Here is a 22,851-nt window from a genome sequence, read left to right on the forward strand (position 1 = left end):
CTTGCAACCACAAATTCCCACTGATTTATAAAGCTAACAGCTTTAATTAAATACTGCAATAAACCACTAAAGAGGCACTGATGGTCACATATGAGGTGGTAATAAGCTGTCCAGAGAAAGTTAATGCTTTCCTTTGTAGACTGACTCTAGCAGCATGGAGTAATGGAAAGCACTCTGGCTTTGGAGCCATTGAACTTGAGTTTAGTTGCTGGTTCTGTAACTTATCTTTGTGACCTGGGGCAAGTCACTTAATGTCTCTCTATCTCAGTTCCTTTGGGTGTTAAGTTAAACTAGCTTCTTTCTAAATTAGCTTTAGATCTATGATGATAACAACATAAGCAATTTATATTTATGTAAGGCAATAGATACATTATCTAAGTTGATCCTCAATAACAATTCCATGAATATTGTGCTATTTTATCCCCACTTTATAAATGAAGAAATTGAGGCTTTCAGGCTCTTGCCTGAGACACATAACTAGTATCCAAACTTAGATGGATGGACAGAACAAATGGATGGATGGAGTGAAATCCCATTATAGCAAATATCTATTTGTTACATCTATTTTTAAAATTAATTAATTAATTTGGGGTGGGGGTGAGGCAATTGGGGTTAAGTGACTTGCCCAGGGTCACACAGCTAGTAAATGTCAATCGTCTGAGGCTAGATTTGAACTCAGGTACTCCTGACTCCAGGGCCAGTGCACTATCCACTGCGCCACCTAGCTGCCCCATTTGTTACATCTATTAATTTTGTTGTAGTAGAATTTTTCAAGAGTGTATACTAGAAATTACCTCTTTAGGCTGCAGAAACTAAAATTAAAATAGAATCACTCAGTAAGAAATTGGCAAGTGAAAAGCAGCAAGAAAAATGACCAAGGAAGGTGTCATGATACACACTTCTTCAATCTCATTCCTTTCCTTCTTCAAGTGTTTGCATATTACGTTGCTTTGATAGGTGGTTTTGGAATTCCAGTAAGTTTTTCTTCTCTGGGTAGGGGTATGGATCAGAATGTTTGAGATACAGTGGAATGAAGAAACTAAAAGGATAATAGCTGTTGGATGGCAAAGCAAAAAATCACAATACCACTCAGTTCTGTTTTCTAGATGGCCTTTGCAGTATACATGATACAATCAGATGTATTTTTATTGAGAAATTATTACAGGAACATTAAGAAAGCAGAAAAAATCTTCATAAGAATTAGTTGTAATTAGGTCAACAGAACACCATAACTATAGGGTCTTAGCAACAGTTTTATAGCTTCTCTTTTAATGGTAGAAATAAGGCACAGCTTCATGATACAGAAGATTAGTCATATCTAGCAATGAAAGACTATCACTGGAATTGTCTCCCTCTTGATCTCCACTAAGGGACCTCCTATTCTGGTCATACACACGTGATCCAACTAGGTTCATTCCTGAGTAGCCTGTCCTCTAATGTGATGGTTTAGGCTCCCTTTTCTCACATTCTTTGGATAATTACATAGCTGTCCCTGATGCCTAGGGGGGGAATTGCTCAAGGCTTATTAGCTTTTACTTCAAGACTAGTGACATTCAAAAGAGATGGGGGAGGGGAGTAGAAAGGTACTCAATATACAATATGAATTAGGTATGGGGCAGGTAATTATTTAAATTCAAAAGAAATGCTAACAAAACACTCACAAACATGTGTAATGGGACTTTAGGAAATGTTCAGATCACCTAAGAAGGAAACACCGGTATGGAAGATACCAGTGACCTGCTTCTTGGAGGATTGATACAAGTGTGGATTTTCTGTGTTCACTGATCACATGAGTGGGAATAGCCTCTGTCCACTGGCTGCATAGTTAGGACTGCCTGCACCTTTAACTCTGCCTGACTTAAGGCTGCATCCTGTGGCGAAAGTCTAATCTGTCTACAGTAGGGACACCTTGCAGTGAACCAGGCAGGAAGGGGTACCAGACTTTTCCCCCTTATACTCCACGACCCTGAAAAAGAGACTTGGCATTTGAGCCTTTTTTGTTTGTCCTTTTCAGTTCTAGATAAAAGGAATAGAATCTCTAACAAGGGAGTTTGAGCCACAGGGACCTTGGAGTCCAGAATTTCAGGCTGGATTTTGCAACCAGCCCAGCAAGGAATCCCTGAAAAGCCAGGGTCCAGGATGTCAGCCCATGGGGGTGAGGTGGGGGGACTAGATTTGGAATTTGACAGAGCTAATACTATGTAGGAATTGAGTTAAAACTTTGAACTGTATCCCCCTTTCCCTACCCTAGGAGGGGTGGGGTTTAGGGGGAATTATGCCCCCAAGGTGTTGGAGAGAAATATTTATATGTTTACTTTTGTTTTCCTTTGTAAAAAGTAATGTATTAAGTAGTCAAATAACAGTGTTTGAGCCCCCTAAGTTAAGGGAACACAGTTGGTAGGGACTTGAGCCAATGGCAGAAATGACACCCCCCCCCCAATCTCCAAAGGATTCTGGAGGTCCCTGGAAGAGGGGTGATATGTAACACCCTTGGTCTTCAGGAAGTGGGAGTCAGAGAATCACTCTTAGATATACATCAACAGAAAGAAATAGGACTGGGTAGTTATAGTTATACTCCCCAAGAAGTTGATTCTTAAACCTCATCTGAACCTTAAATGGTTTGGAGGACTGCTGGATAAGCATTTTTACACTTCACCTTGATTTTGCAGTTTCCCCCTCAAAATATACATCATCTTAGAGGCAAGGTTAGTGGCCCCATCCTCTTGTTGGTAGTGGTCTATTTCAAGATCACTGAAATAGTCACAGGGGATACTTCTCCTTGGAAGGACCAAGAACAGATAAACCTCTCAACATTGAAAGGTCATCTCCCAGCTTACACTTACCCATCTCAGGATCAGTATTAATTCTCCTAAAATCAGGATTAAAAACAAACAGACAGGGCAGCTAGGCAGCTAGGTGGCGCAGTGGATGGAGCACCGGCCCTGGAGTCAGGAGTACCTGGGTTCAAATCCGGCCTCAGACACTTAACACTTACTAGCTGTGTGACCCTGGGCAAGTCACTTGACCCCAATTGCCTCACTAAAAAAAAAAACAACAAAAAAAAAACAGACGGGGGGGGGGGGGGCAGCTAGGTGGCGCAGTGGCTAGAGCACCGGCCCTGGAGTCAGGAGTACCTGAGTTCAAATCTGGCCTCAGACACTTAACACTTACTAGCTGTGTGACCCTGGGCAAGTCACTTAACCCCCATTGCCTCACTAAAAAAAAAAAAAAACAGATGCTGTTGCAAACACAAGATCAGGTTCATGTAAGCAGGAAATGGACTTTAGCTGACTTGTATTCTTGCAGGGTTATTGTTATTGGGATGGGGAAAAAGACAACATTTTCTGCCAACACTCTTAGGAGAGCTACCTGATTAAAGGTCCGCAGAGTCATTGGCTCATCGGCTAGTAAGATTACTTTGTTATCTGCTGAACTGAAGCACATATGATCTGTCAGTCATACAGGGGTTTCATAATCCCCCAAGTGCTCACACACTGAGCTACTACATTCTGTCTACCTGAAGCAGGAAAAGCACATATTCTGTTCAACATCCAGTTGTACCTGAAAGGAAAGTTCTCCTCTCCCATTAAAAAAGCTCTTTGTTTTTCAGTTAATGAAGGAAAAAAGAACCCTTTCTGAAAGGCTTGATTGGACCCTAGAATTTAAATATACACCTTCCTTGAACACAAAAGCAATGGATACTGTCAAAGAACTAGCCTTCATATGTCATTGATGTGGTACAGCTGGAAGTCAAAAGAATGGCTTATTTATTGACTAAATCAAAGGCTCTGACACTGATCATGACGATCCATTTTCTGTTAAGAGTAAATGTTTCTCAATTGAAAACAAACGTTGCAAAATTTAAAAGAACAAGCTTGGACCTAGAAAAAAGTTATTTGAGAAGACACTCCCACTTCATCCCTGCCCCTAGTGCTTCACAGTGATGAGAGGTCCATGGGTTGGGATGTTGCATATATTGCCAAATATTTTTTATATATTTATCAGTTTTACTAATTTTTTATCTCTTTTTTTTTTTTAACAAGTCTTTACTATGTGGGCTCTCTCTGGGAGGGAAGAGATAGGGGAATACAGGGAGAACTTTAAGTGATGTAAAAACAAAAGGTACAAATAAAAATTTATTTAAAAAAAACAATAAAAGATTCCAAGAAAATGCCTGTTTACAAGCAACTTCAGTAAAAACAACAACAAAAAAAACTTTCTTCTTAAGTATGTCAGGCAAACTAAAATGATTAGAGCATCTTACTGAGGAGGGAAAGAAATGACTCACTAGTAATCTTAAATGCTTGGCAGCTTCTGTGAAGAAATACTAGAACACTTTATTCATCTCAGTGGTAATTCTTTTTTTTTTTCTTTTGGTGGGGCAATTGGGGTTAAGTGACTTGCTCAGGGTCACACAGCTAGTAAGTGTCAAGTGTCTGAGGCCACATTTGAACTCAGGTCCTCCTGACTCCAGGGCCAGTGCTTTATCCACTGAGCCACCTAGTTGCCCCTTTAGTGGTAATTCTAAGGATGGTACAGAACCTGTGGAAGTTAGCAGACCCCCTCCTGAACTAGAGATCGACACATTTCTAAAGCACAAAGACATGGATTCTTGTAAGATAAAATTCATAAAAGATAGTTTGGAGAAGGTGGTGAAAATAGATATTTATTAAGGAAACAAAGTAGAAGGCCATCATAAATCTCCTCTAAATCTTCATTTATCTTCTCTTCCTAGCAACCCAGAAACTTCAAAATCCCATTTTGCTGAAGGTAGTGGTACATTCTAGGATGGGATAGCAAGAGCAAAAGAGGAAGGTGTGGCAAGGTTTGGGGAAGCTAGCCATTGCAGTTCTGTTTTTCCCACTTAAAGAGAATTAAAGGGTGGATGGAGTATGTACATGGATCCCTGGGTATCACATTGTTATGATAATTTCCCTAAAAGAAAACTGTTTAATTAGACCTGGATAACCACCCCACTTCCCAGTCTAACACATATAATTTAATCAATTCAACATTAAGTATTATGTGCATAAAACTCTATGCACAGTCAAATTATATGCAGGAGAAATTGGAGATAATCAACAGAGGGAAGGCATTAGAATTAAAAGAGATCCAGGAAAAGTTTCCTTTAGAAGTTGAGATTTTAGCTAGGACTTGAAGAAAGCCAGAGAGTCTAGGAGGTAGAAATGAGGAGAGCATTCCACTCTGATGATCTAGTAGGGAGAAAATGAGATACACAAGTTATTATAATAAAAACTAATAAATGGTAATGTGTCAGAAAGGTATAAGTGAAGTGTTATATGAGGTACAAAGGAGTAGGGAGAACATCATTATGGACGGGGTGGGGGGGATCAGAAAAGGCTTCGTGGAAGAGGTGGTGTTTAAGTTGGGTTTTAAAGGATAGATAGGTAGACAGACGAGAAAGGGTATACATGACTTCATATTTCATTTTCCATCAGCTGCTGTGCTTGTTTTTGACTCCCCAAATATCTCACATTCCCTGAATCACCTGAAAACTCATCATTCTGGAGATTAATCCAGCTTTGATACCGTACACCTTCTCAGCACACTTTGCTGCCTCCCCCCTGACTAGAGGGCTAAAGAGCAAAGTTCCCAAAGTCTTCCTTTATAAAGGGCTCCAAACTTTACAACTGAACTCTTCATTTTCCATCAACTGTTTTCTCTGGTCCCCTCAACTTTTCTGCTTCCTTTTGAGAATTATCTTCCCCCCATTAGATGGTAAACTCCTTGAGGGCAGGGACTATATTTCTTTTTTATATTTATATTCCTCGTGTTTAGCACAGTGCCTGGTACATAGTAGGTGCTTAATAAATGCTTATTGACTGACTATATTAGATGAATCATTTTCTATATTCTAGAAAGAAATAAAAGTAATTGAACGGTTTTTCCCCCAGCTCAGTACGAAGTACTATATACCAAGAATCTGAGCAAAGTACCCTAACTATATACACTATAACAATGTTGTTTCCACTTTCATGACATCTGTTGAATATATCTTCTCTCCACAACTCTAATTCAGGTTCTCATTAACTTCTCACTTGGACTACTACTGCAGTGGCCTTCTATCTGACTTCCTTGTCTCAAATCTCTCCCTACTATGATCCACCTCCAGGCTTCTTACATCTTACTAGCCTCATCACATTCTATAATCCAGATTTACTGGTCTACTTGCAGTTCCTCCAACAGGATACTCCATCTACCTTCTTGGTGTCTTTTTATTGGCTGTACTAAACTTGGAACGCTCTGCCTTCTCACTATTTCCTTTTGGTTTCCCTGGCTTCTTTTACCACTCAGATCAAATCCCACCTTCTCAGGGAAGCCTTTCCAAGTGTTCTTGTCTCTTCCCTCCCGTCTCCCTTATCCTCTATAATTAACTACTATGATATATTCTGTATATATATTTTATGATCATAGTTGTTCACATGTTAATCCTAATCCTTTCCTGGTCTCTTCAGCTGCTAATGTCTTCCCCTCTCAGATTACCTTCGTATACTCTCTCTATAAAATCTCTATACTCTAAATATTTACATGCTATTTCCCTTATTAGAATGTAAAATCTGTGAGATCAAAGACTGTACTTCTTTTTTGCTTTTCTTTTTACACTTCGTGCTTAGTATAGGGCTCAGAATTCAGAAAATGCTTAATTTTTAAAAAGCTAGTTGAGTTGAGTTGAATTGAATTGCAAATAGAGAAATCAAAAGATTTGAGTCTAAGTAAAGTCATTTGCTAAGGTCACCTAGAAATCTGTGGCAAAGGAAGGAAGCCCTAACTTCCTAAAACTGCTCTATAACTTCCCTTATTGAATCTCATGTCTGTTGTTGACCCCTGCAGTAGTGGGCAAGTAGACATTTGTTCTAATATGCTTCCATTTGGAGGGTGGGGGAATTTTCTGAACCATAAGACCCTCCAATATGTATGTAGGAGTGTATTCCTACCAGTATACTCTGAGCACCTTGCATATTGTAGTTGCATTAAAATATTGAATCAAATTAAATAAATTAAATTCAACAACAAACTTAGCAAGCATTTATAAAGCACTGTGGCAGATACTAGGGATAACAGAAGCCTTTGGCTTCCCAAGCTCATTTTAACACACTTCCTCCCCTCAGTAAGCTTATAGTCTAATAGCAGAGACAAGATAGTATACAATTAAGTTCAAAGTATAATGTGATAAATGCCAAGGCCCAAATAAAATGAATGAGAATGGGAGGGAAGGGATGTCTCTGAGACCATTGAAGGTAGAGTCCCCAGGATTCTATTGTCATAGGAGTATCATAGGATTGATTTAGAATTACACTGGTGTTTAGTAATCAATTCATCCAACTTCCTCATTTTATGAATGAGGAAACAAACCCAGGCCTTAAGAAGGGAAGTACTTGCCCAAGGCCACAGATCTGTGTTGGAACCCAGGTCTTCTGACTCCAAGTTCAGTGTATTTGACCCTATACCCTACTGTTACTAAGTAATCTTCGTTGCTAATTTTTGTAGAGAAACATTTTCACATAAACATATTTCACGCTCTACAGTAAAAAGAGGGCCTTGCAGAGATCTCAGATATGTGGTCTGTTTAACAAAGGTCGATTTAACTATCATCATTTAAAATGACTCAGTGGGGGGGCAGCTAGGTGGCACAGTGGGTAGAGCACCAGCCCTGGATTCAGGAGGACCTGAGTTTAGATCTGGCCTCAGACACTTGACACTAGCCATGTGACCCTGGGCAAGTCACTTAACCCCAATTGCCTCACTAAAAATAAATAAATAAATAAATAAAATGACTTAATCAATCAATTCCCTCCTAATAGTTTTTCCAGAGATCATTTGAGAAGTTTACATTTTCATCAGTTTTCCATTTACCAGTGGATGAAACAAAAATATAAAATCCTTATTTTTAAAGAAATCTCAATTTTCTTTATTCTTAAGATCACCCATAGAGTGAGAATTTGTATTGGATCTGTGAATTTCATTGGTATAGGAAACTCCTACTGGGGAAAAAAAAAAAGCACCTTCTCTACCAATGTAGATCCTCACCTAGAGTTGCCTGGGGCACTGAGATGTGACTTGTCCAGGGTCATATGGCTACAATATGTCAGAGTTGGGACTTGCCCTGAGTCTACCTGACTCCTTGGTCTCCACCCACTACCACATGCTGCCTCTCAGTGTGGGAATACATATCAAAAATGTCAACTCTGAGAAGATTCTGAACATTTTAAAGTGCATAAATGGTCTTTCAAGTATGTTCAGGATCTATATTGGGTGATATTACACAGGATTTCAGAGCAGCGCTTAGCAAAGTGCCTGACACATAGTAGGTACTTAATAAATGCTTGTTGATTTGACTTATTGTTAATATCTTTTAAGGATGAGTAGGAAAGAGAAAGCTCTACAACTTTCAAATATTAAAATTCTCACTGGATCTACAGTAACCATACTATAACTACAAGGAAGAAAATAAACTTGTTGTTCAGAACTGTCAGAGGGGTAAACATTAAAAAGTTTTTGAAGGAAGAACCTGTTGTGGACCTGGACATTTTTGATAGGGGCACAGTACTGCAGAGCTGTTTTAGAATTTTGTCAGACTACTACAATTTCAAATAAATACCTCAAATTGTAAGAAAATATTGAGTGATAGTCCATTCATTGAAGGAAATTAAACAGATGTTCCCCTTTTGGGGGAAATAGGAAAGGCTTGAATTATGCCCCACTTCCACCTCCCAACATTTAAATGTTTCTGGCTCTGCTCCTAGACTTCTAGCAATGGACAATTAAAGCAAGATTAAAAAAAAATAGCAACATAAACAAAATTAAGATTAATTTCTTAAAGGCTTGAGAACACTTAGTATTCAACTCTTTTAAAAATTCTTAAAAGCTGTAACTTTGGGGTAGATCCAAGGTCAGTAAACTAGGTCCTCTCACTTATAATTTCCTAGACTGCCAAAAAATAAATACTCATTTGCTGTGACATGCCCATGTTATGCCTTGTTCTTTCACAACCAGTAGAGCTTCATCTCCCCCTTGCTGATCTGAGGGGGTTGGGTGCTCTGTGCCACCACTTAATCGGGATGTCTTGCATCCCAAGCAACCGCAAGGCATCATTTCCCACCCCCCTCCATGGTTGATCGTCACTTGCTCCCACACAGCAACCAAAGTTGGAAGGAGGGAACAGCAGCAGGCAGTAGTTTCAGCATCTCTTGTTCCTTCCTTTCCACTATGCTCCCTCCTCCCTCTTTCCCTCACCGCATACCCCTCCCCCTCTTCTTAGTGCCTAAAGCAGAGCACAGAGAAGTAAAGGAGTTCACGGGAAGAAGTAACAACAGCATCTTCCCTACTACTAGGGCTTCCTATCTCCCTTTCCCTTCCGTGTGTGTGTGTGTGTGTGTGTGTGTGTGTGTGTGTGAGAGAGAGAGAGAGAGAGAGAGAGAGAGAGAGAGAGAGAGAGAGAGAGAGAGAGAGAGAGAGAGAGAGAGGACGAGAAAGAACTCAAGAGCGCATCTCTGGTACTCAGCCCTCTAACCTCCACCCTCTTGCTCCATCATTTCGTTCTTAGGAACAAGACAAGCTCCTCCGTGGTGTGGGGAAATGGAGATGGAAAAGGGGGTTGACGGAAGGTCTCTTTCTTTCTTCGGTTCAAACCAAATTCTGGCTGTGTTCTGCTTGTATTGTCTCCCCTTAGTTGTAAAGTCGTGGGTTGCCTTGGAGTCACTTTCTTCCTTTAGACTAGGCAGAGGTGTGTATGTGTTTGTATATGGAGAGGAAGAGGAGTAAAAAAAATACACAGAGAGATAGAAACAGAGAGAAAGAGAGACACGGAGAGAAATAGAGACAGAGGGAAAGGGAGAGAGGGAAAGAGACGGAGTGAGGAGGGAGGAAATAAAGGGAGAGAGGCAAGAGAGAGAAAGGGTGTGGAAGAAAGGAGAAGGAAAGAAAAGTAGGGGAAGGAAAGGAGGGAGAGAAAGATGGAAAGTGGAGGGAGAGAGATTGACAGAGAGGGAAAGAAAGAATGAGAGAAAGGGAAAGTGGGTGGGAGAGAGATTGAGGAAAATGAGTGACAGAGAGGGGAGAGAGGACGAGAGGGAGGACGAGAGCAGGAGACAGAGGGATAGTGGTAGAAGAGATTGACGGAGGTGAGGAAAGTGAAAGATCGAGAAAGCGAGAAGGAAGTGATGGAAGTGAGATTGAGAGTGAGAAAATGAGAGTGACGGGGGAAGAAAGAACGAGGAAGAGAGGGAAAGTAGATGAAAGAGAGAACGTGAGAGAAGTGGTGGGAGAGAGAAGAAGAAGAAGAAAGCGAGAGAGGAGATGGAGAGGGAGAGAGAGAGAGAAGATGGAGAGAGAGAAGAAAGAGGAGGGGGGGGGGAGAGAGAGAGAGAGAGAGAGAGAGAGAGAGAGAGAGAGAGAGAGAGAGGGTGGGAGGGAGGGAGGGAGAGAGGGAGAGAGGGAGAGAGGGAGAATTAGTTGAGAAGAAGGTGGCAGAGTATGAGCATCCCTCCTCGGTTGGGTCAGCCCCCTCCTTCCCGGCTGGCGGGAGGGAGGGGATAGGACTGGAGGGGTGTGTGAGTATGTGTGTGTGAGTGAGTGTGTAGGGGGGCGGGGCGGGGGAGCCGAAATCTCGCGATGTTTGCCCGCTGCTCGGGCCGCCATATTGTGTGACAGTATTTTGGTTTGGACTCTGCTGGCGAAGAGAGCGAGAGCGAGCGAGAGCGCTGGGGGGGTGGGGGGAGGGCTGGAGCGTGAGCGGGGGGGTGGGGGAAGAGGGAGGGAGGCCGAGCAAGTCCGAGCCGAGCGGAGAGGATCGGGGAGCGGCGCCGCCACCCACCCACCCCATCGCCTTCGACCTGCTGCTGCTGCTGCTGCTGCTGCTGCCGCCGGCGGGGCGACCCAGCCCGACCCCCTCTCCTCGTCTCCCCTCCCCCTCGGCCACGAGAAGCGGCGGCGGCGGCGGCGGCAGCAGATCGCAGGGGGCTGAGCAGGGAGGGAGCGCTGAGGTGTCCCCCCTGCCGGGTGGAATAGGAGGCGGCGGCGGCGCTGGCGGCGGCCGTGGCGGAGGCGGCGGCGGCGGAGACTGAGACGGAGACCGAGACGGAGACGGCTGCCCTAGTGGGAGAGGCGGCGGCGGCAGCGGCCGCGGCGACGACGGCGAAGGGTGAGCGGAGCGCGCTGCCGGGCCTTTGCGGGGCTCCCCCGGATTCCTCCCCGCTTCTCCCCTCAGCTGCCCGCACCTCCCTCGGGCCCCGACTGGCAGGAGCTTCCCCGGGCTCTGCAGGCCCGTGCGCCTGGGGCGCCTGCCGCTTCCTCTCGCCTTCCCCTTCCACACCCCCTCTCCCTTCTCTTCCCCCTCCCCCTACAGTGGCAAGGTGGAGAGAGGGTCCTCCGCAGCCCGCGGACCCCCGGCGGGGGGGCGGGGAACGCCGAGCCCGCCCGGGGGGTTCCTCGGAGCACAGCACCAGGGAGAGCCCCAAGGTGGGGGAGGGCTCCCGCGGCTGCTGCTGCTGCCCCATTGCCCTCGATCCGCCCCTTAGCCGTGTGTGAGTGTCCGTGTGTGCTAGTGATTGAAATGGGGGGGGGGAGGAGGAAACTTTCCTGGGGGCGCTGCTTCGGGGAGGGAAGACTTTGGGCGGGGGGGAGGGGGCTGGAGCATTTGAGAGGAGTGGGAGATACCGGTCCTCCTTCCTCTCCATCCATTTTAAAGGGGTCTCTGTGCCTTCCCGGAGTTTTGTTTGTTTTGGTTTTCTTTTAAAAAATCTTTCCCCGTCCTCTACCCCATCAGCTGCAGATCTTGACTAAGGTGGATGGGATGTGTTTGGATTTGGGGTGGGGGGTAGGGGGAGAATGGGGTGGAGAAGGGAGTAGCTTGATGTGTCCTTACAGGTGACAGGTGCGTGGTTGTGTTGTCCATGCTCTGAGGTTCATCCGACCGATTTGTATACTAAAGTGTCAGAGACAGTCTGAGTTTGTGTGTTTATGTGTTTTTGTCTTGTTCGATTCCATATATAGTATATTGGAGATGTTAGGGTTTCCATTCTTCTAGTCAACTTAATTGTTGTGGAGGAATTCTTCAAATGTTTCTGATAAGAGAGGTTTCTAGTAGAGGGAATTTGCAGCTTCCTCGGTCCCCCCCCTCCCCCTTCACCTCACCCTCCGGTATTCATGAGGCCCCGGTTCTAATTAGGTTTTCTGTACTTTTTATTCGTCGAAAAGAATTTGGTCACAAATAGGTAGTGACCTTAACACTGCCATAAGTAATCTCATTTTGTATCCATTTTTTCTTTTTTTTTTTAAGTAAATACTATCTATATTAAGATCAGATTCATTCATTTTTATAAAGGAAGCTCATATTAACAAGTTCATATTAAAGAAAATATTGATCAGTCTTATATGCAATTTCAAACTTGCCATGCAGGACTGGAGACTAGAGACCGTAGTAAGGTTTTTTGTTGTATTCTCAATTATGACCATTGTTTAACATACTTTTTATACTGTCAAGGAATTGTAAACATATAATTTTACATTTGTGAAGTAAGATTTGAATGTGAGCTTGCATTTTAAAAATTCAGTTCTAAATAGCACCTGAGACGAAGGCTTTTATAAACTACTTGTTAGTTTTGAAATAATTTTCTTCTCATCTTGTAAGCTTTTGACTAAGCATTTGATAACTAAAAATAATGGGAACAATGTAAGGTAGATGAGCTGCAGACTGAATTAGCTATAAATTTAGTATTACAGGATCATAGAAAAGTTCTTTTTAAACTTGTACAGACAGAATGTGTTGAATTCTGATGCTATCAGTGTATTAACAGGAAATAGAGCAAAAATTCCAGTGATTCAGAACTCGATTGAGGTATTTTTTTCTTTTAATCTAATCAGTTTTTACAGGTTATGCTGTACTGAGTTTAAAATATTTAAGGGATCAAAATGAGAGTTAGGTATGTAGATCACATTAGTCATATAGTCTTTATGTGTTTTTTTAATTTCATTTTTTCCCCTCAAGTGTTTGGAATAATTTAAGGTCATCTTCCAAAAGATACTTTGATGAACAACTACCAGAGCAGCCATGAATGGTATTTTGTTAACTCTTATGAACCGGCGTGTTGTAGTTCTGTGCTGACTTGACACATGGCCCGATTTTTGTCTGATACTGGGCTGTCTAAAGACTGAATATCAGTTATAATCAGTGTTCTTCCATTGAAATGATACTTCTATTTGATCCTCATTTCGAGGAAACTAACCCACACTACTATCAGTCATATCTTAAACAAGTTTTTGTAGGAATTTTTTACAGTGATTACATTTGGTGAAATGAAAATTTTAAACTGTATATATCAACCTGAGTAGGCAAATTCAATTGTCAATGGAAAACGTAGGTGTTCACTGATGTCTTCTAGTATTTCTTACCTAATTATGTTGATTTAAGGTATTCTTTTGTAGTGGCATATCATGTGTGGATAAATTACTTAGCATAATTAGTCTTTATGAACTACCAAAAATGCTTCTTCAGGCCTTGAGGAAGAGTTGAGAAAAAGCAAAATTACCTTTTTTTTTTCCAACAGGAGTGTTTAGGATGAGAAGACATCTATCTATATTATATATGGCATCTTATTGGCAAAATAGTCTTTATGCAGGATGTGGTATTCTTTCTTTTAAAAAAAAAAGTAGTATCCGAAATGTTTGAAATGATGAGAAAGTATAGCATTTTCAATTATGAATTAAGATGTTTGCCAGAGTTTGATTTCTTTGATGTCCAGGAGCTTTATTTAGGGAAAAAAAGCCTGGTAATTTAGAGTGGAGATTTTGCTTGGTTATACAAGTCTGAAGGAAAGTTTCCATGATTATATGTTTTAAAGACTGTCCAGAGAGTTGATATGTGTGAATTAGACATGTTAAACCAGTGTTCTGGGTCTTTTTCATTCTAATATATCTCTACCTGGCCCTGATTACCATGACTCCCTAAACCACTCTATGTCTTCTTGCCCCTCAATGTAGATTTCTGAGGAGGGCAGGACACAATACCTTTACTTTGTTTCACTTTTCTAAAATGAACACCTTATCATCAGAATTGTTATCCATCTAAGGTTTGGGACTATCTAAAATAGATGGGTTGTAAGATAAGGGTAATTATAGGGCATAGCAGTTAAAGGGAAAGCAGAGAATTTGTAATATTACCAAAAAGGAACACACGAAGGAAACTATCTTAAACTTGAGCGCTAGAGCAGCTTTTATGGTTTCTCAATTTTCCTGTGGGACATAACTTAAAGAACAATTCATTGATAAGGATTCAGAAACATGCTAGAGTTGTGTAATATGTGTTCAATAGAAGTATCTTTGTTTTTATTTCATTGACACTGTGGGTCATATTTGCAAAGTATTTTTGCATTCACTTTTACATTTATGGTTATATTGCTTCAAGGATATTTGCCCAGTAATAAGTAGCTAAAATGAAAACTTGAGTACCCTGGAATCTTTGTGGTATTGATTATACTACTTATGATGAGGATGATGAGCATGATGATAGCTTGAATTTATATAGTACATTAAAGTGTTATGTTTGGTATCTCATTTGCTTTTCACTACGAGGTTGGTGTCATAGCTATTATTACCTCTTTATTTTACAGATGAGGAAAGGGCACATTAAGTTAAGTGACTTAGCCAGGGTCACACAATTAGTAATCGTCACAGATGCTTTTTCCTTTTGATCTCCTTTTACTTCAGGAAATAATTGATTATTAGGATAACAAACCCTAAGAATTTAGAGATCAGTTTTTTAAAAAAATTTAAGGTCTTCCCCTAAAATAGCAAGTACAGTAATATCCCCAATTAATTTCAACCTCCATCAAGAAAGTACTGAAATAGCTGTCATTTGCCCATGTTATGGATCTGTAACACTCAGATGCTGTATTGATTTTTATTTAATAGCTCTTAATAAGCTTGGTTATCTGATTCGGTAGCCAGATAATAGCAGATTAGAAGGAATGACCTAGAAAGGAGGTTTAAGGCCTGTGAATCAGGCACAGTGACAGTAGAAGTGATAGCTGATAGTCTTGACACCCAAGGAAGAAATAGAAAACTGAAAAGCAAACCTAGAACAGTATTATCATACAGTATAATATAATAATGGATATTTAAACCAGTGACTATGAATCAACCACAAAGTATTATATGATCTTCTGTTTCAGAATACAGGAAACAATATCTTTTAGAAATATTTTTATGAAAAATGGCTAGAATAAAGTTTTAATACTTGAAGGGGTAGCAGTTCAAATTTTTCTGAAGATTAATTTGTTAATCATCTTATTCCCCGATGATGCTAAATTGTTATCTTTTAGGAGGCCTTGCAATACTTAATTTAAACTTTAATATTAAAAATTATATTTAAATGAGTGTATCTTTAATAAATTACATTTTTAGAATGTGTTCAGCGATAGAGCATAACTCTGACACCATCAGGGTATCATAATAATCAAATATTCTCGTCTTTAAAAAATTATCATAGATACTGAATATGGGTTACCAACATTCAAAGAACTAAAACTATATATTGTACATGAGCCAGGTTTTCCTAGTTTTGATGAGCACTTAACAATCTTTATAAATGTGATTGTGGTTGTGAATTATTTTACAGTGAAAGCTAGACAATGTGAATTAGTAGGGATTTCTACTTGACAAATTGGAGCAAGCAGTTTTCATTATAACTTGATTTTTGGAGTTTAGTGACCTCACTGGAGATGCTTTTATAAATAGTATGAAAGAAGAACTAATATTAATATTAAGTTTTCATTTAAAAGTGATACTCTTAGATTAAGGCTAATTATAACACTATGGTTGTTCTGAGGAGTTCACATCTATTATATAGTTTATCTCAGTCTCTGTGAGATTATTTAGGAATCAGTAACATTCTCATAGTGAGGGTAGGGATGGGGAAAAATTAAGTGGTTGTCTTTCACACAGTAAATTTTGACTGAACTCTTTAATACAGTGAACTCTTGGTAGATAAATATTTATTAAACACTATGTGCATGAGTCTACTTCTGTGATTTTTCTACCCCTAGATTCAGAGGAGCATTTACAAAGGAGTAGAAAGCCCTTTTGTGATTTCTCTCTCAAGAATCACTTGCATTTTGAAGCTAGGTTAAGATGTCATTCAATGTGCTATCACTTTGAAATTTATTTGTATCTATTTAGACCTGTTTTATGTCCTTCTATGTCTTACACAGCTATGATGAAAAAATACACACACGCACACTTGCACACGAGAGCACACTCTCACACACACACACACACACACACATTGGTGCATTTTTCCTAGGTGGAGATGGGGAGGTCAGTCCCTTGCTCCTGTGTGCAGTAAAGTATTCCAAGGTAGTGATTAATAAGTAGTCAAAACTTTTAGAAGCAAAAAGAGCCCCAAATAAAACAATAATGCATGCTCATGTGGCATAATTCTCAAACATGGACTATATACATTTTACAACACATTTCTATGTCTGATGGGAATTTCATTTGAAATAGAGGTCTGTACCGAAATTGCATTAGCTCTGCATTTGTATCCATAGATTAGAATATATTTATATTGCTTTGATTTTTAAGGAACATTGGTATATTTTGAGAGGGGAAAATTTTTAAAAGAAAGGGAATTTCCTGTCATCCTTAAAAAAATAATTTTCAAAATGTATAGCTTATTAAAGTCAGATTTTTCTTATTCTTTGATAAGTTTCTGTAGTCCATAATGAATAAAGACTAAAGTCTTCTTGAAGACTGTTAGGCTTCTATTAGGCCTTAGCTATTTACTCAGAATATACTTTTCAGCATTCATTGATGTTTTGTTAAGTCTCCCTTTGATAAATTTTTGTGCTTTGAATATCATGATTTTCATGTCATGAGGTAATTTTAAAAACATAGTTTGTAAATAAAAATTATTAAGAGTTTCATTGTTTTTGTTTTGAGGACTTAAAAAAAAACATCTTGGTGTATTATGAAAGATGCTTACTTGAGTAAACTCAGGAAGTCCAATTTAGCCACAGACAGGTACTAGGATAAAGGGAGTCTTAAGAATTTGTAGTATTTTGATTGCCTTGTTAAAGAAACTAGCATTCTTGTTTTCAATTAAAGTAGGAAAAACAAAACAGACCTTTAAGGCAGCACTCCAGAATAGTGGTATAGAAGCCAAATAATGAAGCAGTATTTGAGAGGATCCTACAGTATCTTTGGGGAAATAGTTAATGGAAGTATAGGCTATAGTACAGTTAGGTCATTCTTGATGGGGGGGAAATCATACATTTTTATGGTTATAATAGAATTTGTCAGTTGAACTTAAATGAAATGGGTAATAGTAAAGGAATAATCTCTTGTTAGAGAATCCTGTTTATTCTACATGGGTGCTGTTAACAAAATCATCATCTTAGATATATTTCAGAATAATAGGCACTTAATAAATGCTTATTAACTTGAATTAATAAAAATTTATATTCACGAGCAGTGGCTGAAAGGACGTCATCAGGGAAATGTATGTTAGGGTAAAAAAGATGGCCTAGTTACAGATGGAGAGCTATGGGTAACATATGGACATCTCATGTGCTTCATTAGTATCCATGCTATATCAAGAGACTTAGAAAAAGAAAGGCTTATAGTATTATGGGTGGACCCTCCTCCAGGGGCAGATTTATAGGAGAATATGAACTAGAGTCACCATGGTTGAGCATTCAAGAATGAATTGCCATCAGTTTAATTTAGGAGTAGCAATGACAATGAAATTGAAGTACAATTAGAATGCTGTGTTTTGTTTTCTATTGAGGTAAGCTGTAATACCCTTTGGGGTATATATTTGCAACTGAAACAATCAGCAATCATTTATTATTTACCTTTTGCTGATCATTCCATGATGGGGGGGGTGGGGGGGGGCAATGAGGGTTAAGTGACTTGCCCAGGGTCACACAACTAGTAAGTGTTGAGCATCTGAGGCCAGATTTGAACTTGGGTCCTCCTGAATCCAGGGCCAGTGCTTTATCCACTGTATCACCTAGCTGCCCCCTCATTCCATGATTTTTTAAAAAATAAAATATCAGGGGATGTGTTGACTATTTAGACTGTGACTTGTAATTATAGATTTCTAGCTATGGCCTAATAATAGCCCATTCTCTTCCTCCCCTGCCCCCTTACAGATGTACCTCCTAATTTTAATGTGTATTTTTCAAAATTGTGCTTAATTTAGGGGTCATAACCTGTATGTGTAGTTGTTCCTAATATAGAATTTAATTTTTTCCCTAATAGTTTAAAATTTAGTTGTTTCCTATTAAGAAGTTGACTGTATTACCACAGTAGTTTAAACTTTATTTTTATTTTGACATTTGGTTTCAGGTTAATTCCTTTTGACCCACAAAATCTTGATGTCAAAGTAACCTCAAATGGCGTTAGCAGAATTGAGGGAACAATAATTAATCAAACACTTATTAAATGCCTACTATGTGTCAGGCACTGTGCTAAGCTGTGAAACTGGCCAGTTGAATAGTCCAAACTATATAGCTTATGCTTCAGCAACACAGGGCCAATGGCTAAGAAGTGGAATGTTTTTTCCACTCCCCATCAACGAGTGGAGAAATGCTTGCCAATGTAAATGGGATCCTGAAATCAGCAACTCAGTCTTGTAGAATACAGTTCTTACACTAAAAGAGGTTTTGTTTAGTCATAAAAGTCAAAAGCAGTAATACTGGTGTGGATTTGTGTGTGTGTGTGTGGAATTTGGGGGGGAAAAATTTATTGAAATACTTATTACTTATTGTTATTCTTTGGTAGGACATGAAATTAATTTACCATTGTCTTTACTATTCTTTTTTTTATTTAACACAGAATTACTTTAAATGACTAGTTACATGTTGTTTTAGGTGCTCTAACCCCCTGTGCCCTGTTAGTTCAGATTTGATGTTGAGATGAAATGAAGCTCTTGTGAGTCATTGAACAAAGGAGGGGGAATGGAAGGGAACAGGCATTTATATAGGGCTCTTGCCAGGCACTGTCCTGAGTGCTTTACAAATATTGCATTTGGTCTTCACAGCAACCCTGCAAAGTAGGTGCTATTATTATCCTCACTTTACAATTGAGGAAACTAAAGCAAGTTAATTGATTTGCCCACTGTCAAACAGCTAGTAAGTTTCTGAGGCAGGGGGTTTTCTTTGGTCAAGACACAGCAGGGATATGGTGGCATTTAGCTTCTCTGAATAGTTGGAGAAGGCCTTAGTTAGGCCTTATCTCCATTTCATCTAGATCTGCAAACTTGTCTGGTCAGTATGTTATCAGGGTATGGTGAATCACATGGTTTTAGGCAACCACCAAGTCTGAGAGGCACTGACTAGGCTGGGGCCTAGGACCTTTTATTCCTTGGGACCTGGAAGCTTCAGCTAGTCAGGTTGCCTGGGAGGAGCAAGTGTCGGGGAGCTCAGAGATGCTGAGTCAAGAAAATACTGCTCTTATCACACGTTTAAAGTGTAAAATAGTTCTGTGATTTTTCAACAAGCATTTATTAGGCATCTACTTTACATTATACACTTTAGGTGCTGGGAATATAAAGACCAAATGGAAATAGACTCTACCCTCAAGAAGTTTACATTCAACTGGGGGGTATATATAGATTAATATGTAAAAACAAAGTAATTTGGGAAAGAATAAAGCTAAAATAATTAAGAAAGTCTTTGTGGAAGAGGAGTGTGGAAGAGGCATGGGATACAGCTTGGGTGAAGGCAGGGAAATAAGTTTAGTCTAGTCCATTTGACTAGATAATGTGTTGAGGATTATACAGATAAGGCTAGAACAGTTGGAGCTAGATTGTGGAGAGCTTAAATCCCAGAATGAAGATTTTTGTATGTTTTCCTAGAAGTAAGAGAGCTGAATATTTTTGAGTAGAGGAATGGCATAGCTAAGCCTGTCCCTTAGGAAGATGGTTTTGGCAGCTGGGTAAAGTTGGATTAGACAAGGGAGAGTCTAGACAAAAGGGAGACCAGTTAGTCTCCTGTTATAGTCCAAGTAAGAAGTAACGAGAGCCTTAAATAAGGTAATGTTTGTGTTAGTGGAGAGAAGGGAGAAAATTTGAGAAAGGTTGTGAAACAGAGGAGTTGAGCGTAACTCCATGGTTGGGGACCCGAATGTGTGAAAAGATGGTAGACCTTTCCACAGAAATAGTTAGATGGAGTTTTCTTTTTTTTTCAGGACAATGAGGGTTAAGTGACTTGCCCAGGGTCGCACAGCTAGTTAAGTGTCAAGTGTCTGAGTCTGGATTTGAACTCAGGTCCTCCTGGATCCAAGGCCAGTGCTTTATCCACTGCGCCACCCAGCTGCCCTTAAGTTAGATGGAGTTTCATATTTCTTCTGCCCTAGCTGTCAGAGTAAAAAGATAGCTCTCACCTTGAACGTCCATTGATCTCTGTCTCATTAGGCCAGTGTTAGAAGGGCTGTGGTATGGAAGATTAGACTTAGTTCTGCTAAGGTGATAATGAGAAGTAGAAGTTGTCAAAAGGCAGATTTGTCCTCAACAGAAGGAAAAACTTCAAAAGTGGAACAGGCTACATGAGTTAGTGAATTCTCCACCACTGGAGAACAAACACTCATCAGAATGTTGAAGATCCATTCTAAGTAGTTTAGGATTCTAGCAAGGTGCCAGGTAGTTCATTTGCTAACTTTCCAGGAAACTGAATATACTTTTTTCCTCCAAGAATTACCTGACAGAGACCACCCAAAAGTAGCAAACCCAGGGCATAAGAAATGGCCAACGAAGGGAGAAACAGGAAAGCAGGGTTGAACAAAGAAATCAGGGACCTTTAGGTGACCAATGGAAATCTTTACATCCCTATATCTTTCCTTTATATCATTCCTTTCTTAAAGAAATGTTAGTTATTTGTTATTTATAGCTTTGGCATATTAACTTTATTTTCTTTTTAACCCATTTCTATTGAGTACCTCTGTAAAGCATTGGAGCATAGATCTAGGGTTGGAATGAATTAGTCCAACCCTCCTCATTTTACACATAAGGAAAATGAAACCCTAAAGAGGTGGAGTGACTTTGCTGAGAACACATTAATTATATAAATCAGAGGTAAAATTTGAACTCAAGTCCTTTGGCCACTATTTCTATGATAAATCATTTAACCTACTTATGCTTTAATTACCTCATTTGTAAAAAGAAAAGTGGGAGTAGGGGTTGGACTACACCAATAGTGTCAAATTCAAATAGAAGTGGATCCCTACTGAACTCATAGTGGCTTAGAAAACCACAAATTAACATTATCTATGTTTTATTGTATTTTGTTGATTTTGTTAAACATTCTCAATTTATATATATATATATATATATATATATATATATATATAAATTTGTTTTTTTTGGTGAGGCAATTGGGGTTAAGTGACTTTCCCAGGGTCACACAGCTAGTAAGTGTCAATTGTCTGAGGCTGGATTTGAACTTAGGTCCTCCTGACTCCAGGACCAGTGCTCTATCCACTGTGCCACCTAGCTGCCCTTTCTCAATTATATTTTAATAGTGTTTATGGGAAGAGGTTTGACACCTCTGTGATATTTAAGATTCCTTCCAGCCTCTGATATGTGATAATCAATCTTTTTAATAGTATAATATAAATCTTTATTTTAGTTTATACATGTTTGGATACAATAATAACAATAAGCTGACAATTATAGTATGCTTTTAAAAGTTTGTAAAGTGCTTCATATACTATATTAGATTTGATTTTTATAATTAAACTGTCAGGCTATTATCCCCATTTAACAGATGAGGAAACAGATTAAGTAGCTTGCAGAGGCAGCATTTGAATCTATATTTTTGTACAGAAGCTTTTTCCTAGTTGAGGCTAATTTTAGGGACAAAGTTCCAGATGATCACTTTTGTGACTTTTAATAATCATATGACTTTCCACCTGTAGTGGACTTATTCACACACAGTGTATTAGAACTGCCATTTTCCTGAAACCCAACCAATGCTAATTTCCAAAATTTTTTGCTATTTTCCTTTCTAGCTGATATAAATTGAATTCAGGCACATCATTTTACTTCTTTAACCATAAGTTTCTTCATATGTAAAATGAGGGAGATGACTAAATGACTTCTGGGTTTCTCATTTCAATTCTAAAAACTGTGATTCTTTAATGTTAAGAAAAAAAAAACAAAACCCTTTTCCTGACCTAGCTATCTCCACAATTTCTCTCTTCCCTTTCATGGCCAAACTTCTAGAAAGAGAAGTCTAATGATAATCACTCACTTTATTTGTTTTTTTAAGTAATAGACATTTTTATTTATAATTTTGGGTTCCAATTTTTATCCCTCATTCCCTCCCCTCCCTCTTCCCTGAGGCAGCAAGCAGATATAGGTTATGCATATACGATTATGTAAAACATTGCCATATTAGTCATTTTCTATAAGAAAACTTGAATAAAAGAAAAAAATGAAAGAAAGTGAAAAATAGCATGCCTCAGTCTGTGTTCCATCAATATCAGTTCTTTCTTTAGAGGTGGATAGTATGCTTCATCAATAGTTCTTTGGGATTGTCTTGGATTATTGTATTGTTGAGAATAGTTAAGTCTTTCACAGTTCTTCATCAAACAATATTGCTGTCTCTGTGCACAATGTTCTTTTGGTTCTGTTCACTTCATTTTATATTTGTTCCTACAAGTCTTTCCAGGCCTTTCAGAAATCATCCTGCTTGTCATTTCTTATAGCACAATAATATTCCATCACCATCATATACCACAGCTTGTTTATTCCTCAATTGATGGGCATTCCTTTGATTTCCAATTCTTAGCCACCACAAAAAGAGCTGCTATAAATATTTTTGTAAAAATAGT

At 39.4% G+C, this 22,851-nt stretch overlaps 1 protein-coding gene across 4 annotated transcripts in view; it reads left to right on the forward strand.

The window, feature by feature from the left end:
• Positions 1-10,785: 10,785 nt before the first annotated feature.
• Positions 10,786-22,851, forward strand: part of TAB2 (TGF-beta activated kinase 1 (MAP3K7) binding protein 2) — a 123,962-nt gene continuing 111,896 nt past the window's right edge. For all 4 annotated transcript variants that reach the window (XM_044004553.1, XM_044004551.1, XM_044004555.1 and 1 more), the window contains exon 1: positions 10,786-11,161. The gene's annotated coding sequence lies outside the window, so the exon portion shown is untranslated. The remainder of the gene's footprint in view (positions 11,162-22,851) is intronic.

Source organism: Dromiciops gliroides, chromosome 4 (assembly GCF_019393635.1).
Source record: "Dromiciops gliroides isolate mDroGli1 chromosome 4, mDroGli1.pri, whole genome shotgun sequence".
Lineage (NCBI taxonomy): Eukaryota > Metazoa > Chordata > Mammalia > Microbiotheria > Microbiotheriidae > Dromiciops > Dromiciops gliroides.